At 55.3% G+C, this 9,024-nt stretch overlaps 1 protein-coding gene across 7 annotated transcripts in view; it reads left to right on the top strand.

Annotated features, from left to right (window-relative positions):
• The first annotated feature begins 31 nt into the window (after positions 1 to 31).
• The window catches only part of SLC8A3 (solute carrier family 8 member A3), a 146,030-nt gene continuing 137,037 nt past the window's right edge, over positions 32 to 9,024 (top strand). For 2 of the 7 annotated variants that reach the window (XM_045901110.3, XM_045901106.3), the window contains exon 1: positions 611 to 1,004. The gene's annotated coding sequence lies outside the window, so the exon portion shown is untranslated. Of the gene's footprint in view, positions 136 to 606; positions 1,005 to 9,024 lie in introns of those variants that run through there. The other 5 variants (XM_064571257.1, XM_045901109.3, XM_045901113.3 and 2 more) reach the window with 5 other exon arrangements.

Raw genomic sequence — 9,024 nt, 5'->3', positions numbered from 1 at the left:
CAGATGTGTTGGTGGAGACTGAATTTCGGAATTGCAGGCGGCGTCTCCCGAGGACGAGAGGAAAGCCGGTGCCGCGCGCCCGCCTGGCCGCCCTCCCCGCCCGCCGCGCGGAGCCCCGGACTCCGCGGAATCCAGGTCAGGACGCGCCGCCGTCTCGGGACCGCCGCGGGCCGGGAGGAGCCGGGCGCCGGGCTCCGGCGACTGGGGGCGGCCGCGGGCGAGGGCTCCCGTCCGCAGGGGGCCGCCGGGGCCTGGGGGCCGCGAGGCGCAGGTCCACTTCCCCGCGGCCGCTCGGGACGCTATCTGAAAATCCCCCCTCGGCGCGCGAGGATAAATATGCGCGGCTTGTCACTCGGTGCGGCTCCCTGGCTCCCAGCTGATAGGGTGGCGTTCGGTTGGGAGGCTTGGAGATTGGCTTTTTGATTTGGCTTCGCGCTGCAGCTTAATGGGCAAAGCTCGCGGCTCGCCCAGAAACCAGCCCCTCCGCGCGTCCCCTCCGCGCGGCGAGGCCGACACGTCCCCCGCGGTGACGGCGTGCCAGGCGGAGAGCCGGCGCGCGCCCAGCCCCGGGAAAGCCCCGGCGACGCGGCCGCGAGCCGGGGTCCCTCCGAGCCGCCAGGGCGCGCCGGGCCGCCCGCCTTCCTGCCGCTCCCGGCAGGGATCCCCCCGCTGCCGGCGGCCGGGACTCCGGGCCTCCCCGGGCTCAGTCCCGAGCCCGCGCCCCGGCCCGGGCCCCTCCGGGGGTCCTCGGGAGGGTCTCCCCGCTCCTCCCCAGGCCCCCTGCCCTGGCCGCAGCCCGCGCGTCCCCCTGAAGGCTGCGAGCCCACGAGCCCCGCGGGCGGCGGCCGAGGCCGACTGACATGCCCCGGACGCGGCTGCGGCCGGCGGGCAGCCCGCGGGGGCGATGAGCCGCTGCGGCCGCTGAGCAGCCGGGCGGCGGGGCGTCGCGCACCTTCCTCTCCCCCCTCACTTGGCCACTCCGCTCGGGAGACCGGGAGGAAACGGTGAGTAATGGGGTGAACCTCCTGCCCTTCCCCCTCAGCGGGCGGCCGAGGCTGGGGGCTTAGGCTGCCCCCGGGAGGGTTCCCGCTTGTGAATGCTGGTGTTAATTAAGTTATTTCTCACGATCATTCATACGAGCTGTCTTCCTGTGGGTTTAGTGCCTCCAGAGGTGGGGGGAGGGTGCCTCGGAAAGTGAACGTTTTGTCTGCGGAGCTGGGGGGGGGGCCTGGTGGCAGAGTGTCTGGGGGGATCGGGGGGGGCAGAACGAGACGCCGGGGCGTGTGTGTGCGCTGGGGCGGCGGGTGCTCACCGGGGAGACTGAACGCTGCGGCGCGGGCCGGCTGCATGTGTGCCTGTGTGCTGGCGGGGCGGGGGCGTGCGGTGCTCCCGGGGCTGTGAGCGCCCGCCGGGGTCGGGGGCTAGGAGCCGAGCGCGTTTCCCCGCGGCGCGCGCCCGCCTGCACACACGCACGCGCGCGCCCGACCTCGGGACTCCGCCGCCGCCGGTCGGGAACTGCAGCCCCGGCTCACCGACCCGCCGCGGCCAAGGGGGCGGGGAGAGGCAGGGTTTCTCGCGTCCTGGGCCCTCCGGACCGCGGGGGTCTGGGCGGGCCGCGGCCAGGTGGAGAGAAGGGAGGCGTGTAACTACCCCCCCCGCCACCCTCCCCAACACACACACACGCGCGCGCGCGCACACACACACACAAGCACCCAGAGGCCCTCATTCGGAGGCTAGTTGTGCTCTGCAGACCCTGCCTGACCTGCCCCGAGGACCCGAGCCACTGGGAGAGATGAAGAAAGCGATTTGCTCGGGGGGGGGGGGACGGGGACGTGGGGGGGGGGGCAGGGAAGCAGTTTTCGTCTTTATTCATTGAGTTTTATTTTTAACGGTGGAGGGAGTGCGGGGAGGGGGAGTTGGTTAAATAGAACAAATGCCTTTAATGCAGTGCCATAAATTTACCCGCCGGCTGGCCGCCTCTCTCTCTCTCTCTCTCTCTCTCTCTCTCTCTCTCTCTCTCTCTCTCTCTCTCTCTCTCTCTCCCCCCTCCCTCCCTCCCTCCGTCTCTCACTCACTCATCTTTTCTGGCGACTAAAAACCCTGACCGTTTGCTGGTTCAGTCTCCTGGGCAGAGGGTTGAAATCGGGGCGGGTTGTCAGTAAGGCAGGCTGCAGCCGGCAGACAGGCTCCGAGCTCCGGGGTGGTCGAGAAACACGGAACCGAGGGAGTTGCGGGTACGTGATGGGTACGCAGCCGGCCTACCGGTGGGGCACCGAAAGGGAAGCCTCCGGGCCTCCGGCGACCCGGTGACTTGCAGCCGCCTGTGATTAATCTTCCACAGCTGTTGTGCCCCATCCACTTGAGCTGAGCTCTTGTTTACCTCGATTTTCAAATATAGCTGCTGCGCCATGCTCTTCCTGAAATAGGGGATCCGTGCACTCTATAGGGGCGCTGGCCTCCTGCTGGCCCTTCTTTTTAGCGGGCTCCCAAGTTGGAGAGGAACCTGCCTTTTCATGCCTTGAAGTTCCTCACATGGGGATGGTTGCTCCCAGAGCTTAGGGTGCTTGGTGTGGGCTGATCACCCTAGCTTCTCATTGCCACCTACAATTCCTATCGGCAGTCCCCACACACGCGTCCACTCCCTAGCCTCTTTCTTTAAATAAAATATGGATATTGGGTTGAGAAGAAGCAGATGGAGCCTACAGAACTGAACTTGAAGTCGTTCTTGAACTTAATGGAGATGGAAAGGCTACTCATGCAGTTTTCTGTACTTGGAATGCTTTATTGTTCTTCCAACACCCCTAAACTCCAACTCCATTCTTGTCTAATGTACTCCTATTCTCCCTCCAGCTCTAAGGTCACTGGTCACTTCCTCAAGGACGCCTTCCATACCATCTCTAATTGGGCCAGAACCTCTATACACTCATAACCTGAGCCTATTATTTTGAAGTAACTTAAAGATGCACATTCAATTTACTTATGTGATTGAGTAATGCTAGTCACACCTTTAGACAGTAAGCTGCACGAAGGGAGAGAACATAACTGTTGTTTATTCACATTGTATCCGCACGGCCTAGCACTGTGCCTGGCAGAGAGTAGGCAGTCAGTAAATGCTGGATGAAGAATGAACTCGGAGGGCCAAGTTATCCCTCCTCTCCGCTCCTGCTTCTGTGATCCCCACTTTGGCATCTCTTGTACTGCCTTCTATGGCTTCCTGGCCGGAGAAGAGAGAACAGGGTTATCAAACTGACCCTGTAAAAAAACATCTCCTTCCTTTAGGCTCCTTCCTGGGCTGGAAACCTGAAGCTGAGGGAGTGTGCTCTTGCCCCATCCCTGCCCCGTCCCTGTGCCAGGTGACCCCTTGTACAGTCTCTGGGCATATTTGCCGGGATTGTCCCTGGGTAGTGATGGGGGGCATTGTTCCTTGGCCTGAATGGTCCAGTCACTGCTCACAATCTGGATTTGGGGGAATGTGTCCCGCATCTTGGCTTCTCTTTAAGCTACCAAGTTCGTGTAAGAAGAGAGGGTAACCCCCTTTTCACTCAACCTGGTTGTTTTGCCTAGAGGCTCAAATATTTGGTGAGGCTCGACCATATATTGGACTCTAAAAGAAAAAGCATTCATTTATTCAATAAATATTCAACAACAGCCTACTCTGCCAGGCATTTGCTAGGTACAGAGGCAAATAAAATAGAATGGTCCTTTTCCTCATAAACATCCATTCATTCCAGCAGGGATAATCAGCTCTTGATTCCTTTCAGTGGAGGCTAAATCTGGAGTACAGTGGAAGCATGTAGGGAGATCACCTCTCTACAGGGAATTCAGGAGGACTTCTAGGGACAGCGAATCCCAGAAGGAAAGGATGGGTAGGGGTTGGCTTTGGTGAAAGCAGGGAGGAGCTGGGGAGAAAGTGTTAGGACAGAAAGGATCCACATGCGGGCGCCTGGGTGGCTCAGTTGGTTAAGCGGCTGCCTTCGGCTCCGGTCATGATCTTGGAGTCCTGGGATCGAGTCCCGCATCAGGCTCCCTGCTCGGCAGGGAGTCTGCTTCTCCCTCTGACCCTCCCCCCTCTCATGCTCTCTCTCTCATTCTTTCTCTCAAATAAATAAATAAAATCTTTAAAAAAAAAAAAAAAAGAAAGGATCCACATGCAAAGGCCTAATGTGGAAAAGGCCAATGATTGAAGCGACCTGGGCGCCCTTATTAAGGCCAATGATTGAAGACAGAGGGTTCAAGTTTGGAGGACTCTAGGGGCCAAACCTTGAAGGGCTTATACTCCATGCTAAGAATTTTCACTGTTGCCAGGAGGGCGCTTAGGAAGATTGTTTGCACTGAAGTGCACGGTCAGGTTCGCATTTGAGAAGGTATGCTGAGACTGGAATCTTGGGGGGGGTGCTGGGAGGCTGTGGGAGAAGCCCAGGGCATCCTCTGGGTGGCCTGTGAGGCAGGGATGCAGGTTCCTCTTTCTGTTTTAGCAACCAGAGCTGCTCTTCTAGGAAGATGTTCCACCATTTTCTTTAATGAGATTGGCTTGTGTTTGGTTGTCCGTGTTTTGAATGGGTGCTCTAAACCCAACAGTAGACAGGGTGCCTCCGGGAAAAGGAAAAGTGCCTCCAGCAGGTGTAAGACACACCTTCTGGCCTCCTGAGCTGCAGAGCAAGGTGAACCTCCAAAGATTTGAGATCTCTGAGGACTGGGGAAGTTCTCAAGAAGGAGCCTGGAAGGGTAAGAATGGATTTAGATCCATATCTGGATCCATAGAGACTACTGAGCACGACATTGAGGTAGGAAGAATCACAGGTGTTTTTATATGTATATGTGTAGTTTTTGATAATACGGAGAGTGAATAAAGGCTAATTCCGGAATCAAGTATTTGGATATGGTAAACAGAATCACGTCTACAAAGGCAACAGCTCTATTTCATCCTGGATGAAATTTACTGCTTTGATACTTGGAATGACAAATAATGCTTTCCTGGTTGTGTGGCAGGAGCGCTGGGTCATGTGGGGGCCTGGATCCGGAAGTGGGACTGGAAACTGTAATCCTGCCCTGGCTTCCCCGTGGTAATTTCCTAATCACTTGAGAGGAGAGGATCTCAGGGTCATGCACTGCTATGCTCGTCCTAGAGAATGAAGCCAAACAGTGTGCACTTGGTCAGCATTCTTCCTTTGCACCCTGGTCTCCCCACTTTGTTCCTCATGCTTCCCTGGTCTCAGAGTAAAAAAGATCTCCCTTCTCCTCCTACACAGGGCCCAGGGGCCAGCCCTGCTCTGTCTTCATTATCCTGCCTTGCGTGCTTTCTCCTCCAGCCCTCGGTCCCCTCCCTCCAACTGTCAGCATGCTCAGCAAGCTCTGGGCTTCAGAACCCCTTGTCCAACTCCTACCCCTTCACACTCCCTTTTCGTGCAGCTTTTACCTAACTCTTGACCTTTTAGAGTAAACAGCTGTCTCCGTTTTGTCTCCACTCATTCATCTGTTCAGCCCCATACTTTCCCACTTTTCTCTACCTTCTGCCCAACTATCACCCACCTAGGACTTCGCATTTTCCCGAATGGAATAACTGGTTTCTGATCTCTCCCCCTGCCGCCAGCTAAGATTGACTCTTAGCTCCCGAAGACTTTCCCCTCTTGGCTCCCACCACGCTGAGCTCTCCAGGTGGTCCCCCTTCCATCTCCTCTCCAGGAGTCTCTCTCCTCCCGTTGTCCTCTTCTCCACTGCGCCCCGGCAGTCTCCCTCGTGGTTTGTGCTGTGGCCGAAGCCCCTCTGTCACTGTAGCTCTCTATCCCTGGTGTCTTGTTTCCAGCCCCTTGTGCAGTATCTCCGACAAGTTGTCGCCTCAGCTCCTCAAATTGAGTTTCTACTAAACTGACGTCGTCTTTGTCCTTAGGAGCTACTCCTCTTGACTTCCCACTTTCTGTTGATGGCACCAGCCAACTCCAGTCACCCCGGCTCAAAATCCCCAAGTTTCTCTTTGTCTCCTCTGCCTTATCCCTGAATATTGCTAATGTCCATTGAGTCCATCCCCACCTTCTCTGCCCCTACCACCAGCACCTGAGTATACTTGATAACCTCCTACCAAATCGTACTGACAACAGTAATAGTTGCTGTTATAGCAGCCAACATTTGTGCCTTTACCACCTGTGAGCTCCTCGGTTGCAAAGTGCTTTACATTGATTTTCCCATTCAGTCCTTACCATACCCCTACCGAGTAGTTGCTATTATTGTCATACTCTATAAATTAGCTTTCTAACATCTTCCCAGCTTCAACCTCCCGGTCCTTCAATTCATGTTAAGACTGGTACAACGTGGGCGCCTGGGTGGCTCAGTCGTTAAGCGTCTGCCTTCGGCTCAGGTCGTGATCCCAGGGTTCTGGGATCCAGCCCCGCATCGGGCTCCCTGCTCCTCTCCCACTCCCCCTACTTGTGTTCCCTCTCTCGCTCTCTCTCTCTGTCAAATAAATAAATAAAATCTTAAAAAAAAAAAAAAAGACTGGTACAACGTCTCCCTCCTAAACACATCCGGGCTTGTCACTTTCCTACACGGAAACCCTGAAGGGCCTCCCATGGTGGGCAGGCGCCCACCTGCCTGCATCTCCGTGGCCCGGTTCGCCGCTGCGCGTTGAGGGTCCCGTCTTCCAGGTCCAGCGTGGGCACTGCAGTGAGCTTGTCCTTTCCTCTTCTGTGCCTTTGCTCACGGTTTACCTCTCACTGAGAATCCTACCTGTTCTTCAGTGTTCAATTCAAATGCTTCTTCCTGACGGCAGCTTCACTGGAGAGCCGTCCCTTCCTCTGAATTTTGGTAACATGGTATCTGTTTTTCGTGAGGCCCTTAGACTTACTGAAATGTAGTTTTTGCATGTGGCTAGCCACCCCTCTTGGACCAGGCACTTTTTCTCGCTCCCACTCTCTGTCACATGATGCCTGAGACACAGTGGGTGTCCAGTGAGAAATGAAGGAATGAATAAATGAATAACCTACCTCACTTTTGAGGGGGGCGAAACAAGGTCAAGGAAGGGGATCTGTACCATTTATCATAAAAGAGGCCAGTGGTGGAGTCAAAAATCAAACTAGGAGCAGGCAATGTGGTATAACAGAAGAAGCACTGAGCTGCAGAAGTTTATGTTTTAGTTCTTATCTGACGACTGCAGGCAAGACCCACTTCTGCTCTGTGGGCCTTGAACTCCTTATCCATCAGAAAGGGTTACGTTGGATGCGTTGACTTTTAAGCTATCCCCCTGGCCTGACAATTCTGTATTCCGGGAGTCTCGTTCCACACCCTATAGATTGCCTCTTACTGAGAATACTTTTAGTGCTGACAGTATCTTTCCTTTCAGAATCTTCCAGCTGCAAGTTGAAGCCCCCGGTGTGTCTGTTATCACACTGGGTTTCTAGAGAGCAGCATGGCCAGCCAACTCAATTCTCTGGACGTGTGGCCTACATGGTGCCCCGAGCTGGTTGAGTGCCCTGATGGCCCTAGGCTGGCACTCCTTTCTGGAGTCACCTCCCGCTACCACACTCCAGAGCATTCGCAGAATGATGAGTAGTGCTCTAGACCCCAAATGCTCCAGCTGGTCTAGGCTCAGCTCCCGCACTGCCCTCTTTCCTTTTCTACCCAGGATGGCTGTATCTGGAGCCATGTAGACTCTGTTGAGAGTCTATGTGGGACTCCTCTGCTCAGCAGCTTTCCAGAGGCTTCCCCTCACGCCACACCAGCGTTCTCTCTCCCCTATGAGACTGAAAGAATCATGTTGAGTCTGTGCCTTCCAGCCGCTCAGGAGGAACTAATGGGGGAGTCACTTTCTAGGGGAATTGTTAGAGGAGTGGGGAGAGCGTGCAGCTGCCCCCAGTCCTCAGAGTCTGCCCCTGGCACCCTCTTGTCGCAGGAGGGCCCAGAGCGCCCTAGAGCTGATTGTGCAAGAGAGATGACTTTGACTGCTTGCCAGAGCCCCTTTGTTCTCCATTCAGGCAATGATATGATCTAATTCCACATTTCAGCATTGGAAAATTAAGAGAAATTAAGTGGCATTAAAATAAATCAGGCTCCTGGAGAATGAGCTGAGGAAAAGGTACAAAAAGCCAGCTAATCACCAGCTTCCCCTTGATACGTAGGCAAAAGGGCAGAGGGATGGCAGCCCTCTCTCTGTGGGTGACCCCAAAAGATAAAGCCCAGCTGGCTTTCTCCGGGGGAATAGGGAGGGGCAGGAGCTGTACGCCCTCAGGCTGCCCTGGCTTCTCACTGCCTTGACCCAGCCCTGGCAGGGGACGTGTTCTCTTGGTCGGTTCTGAAAGGACGCTCCTTCAGGCTTGGTGGAAGGAGACCTCTGGCAGCCCGAGGACAAAGGTTTGGTTCTGGCTCCATTAGTAATTGGCAGAGAGATCCTTGGCATTGAACTGAGCCACACGGTTTCTTCAGCTATAGGAGCATCCTCACAAAAGGATTACATGAGTCCAGGTGAGCGAGGACAGAGGCCTTTGTAAACTGTTGGCAGGCGGTATTGCTTAAGATTTGTTGAATGAAAGATGCACTCTAAATGTTGCTTCTTATCATGCCACACACTGTGGGGTAAGGCGCTACTGAGGGGGCCAGGGCACAGAGAGGGAATCGTGTTTAGAAACAGCCTCAGGACTGCTGTCCAAACACTGTATGCTCTTCTTCTTTTGGAGGAAGCAAACAGACTGCTCTCTGAGGTCAGTGGCTTTAACCATTTACGTCTCTACCCGCCAGCTTCCCAGGAAGTTTGAAGTCACCCTCACTGGTGCCTCTTTCCCATGTTACTTAATCCTGCAGGGACTGCATTGATTATGCATGAGTAGTGGGCCAGAGAGTGCTGGTGGGGAGGACTGGGATCACCTTCAGAGAAGACGAGGGGGAAAGCCTCTGAGAAGCTAGCATCTGAGACCTGATGAAATGAGAAAGTGACTTCTGGGGATCTTTAGGTTAAGGGGGGTCCAAGCAGAGAGAACAGTAAATGCAAAGGTCCTAGGGCAGGTGTGTGCTTGGTATGTTCTAGAAACTTCAGAGAAT

Source organism: Mirounga angustirostris, unplaced genomic scaffold (genome assembly GCF_029215605.1).
Source record: "Mirounga angustirostris isolate CCGP_5_RB_7025 unplaced genomic scaffold, mMirAng1.0.hap1 SCAF_9, whole genome shotgun sequence".
Classification (NCBI taxonomy): domain Eukaryota; kingdom Metazoa; phylum Chordata; class Mammalia; order Carnivora; family Phocidae; genus Mirounga; species Mirounga angustirostris.
The sequence above is the reverse complement of the archived record's forward strand: the minus strand, read 5'-3'. Positions and strand labels throughout refer to the sequence as shown.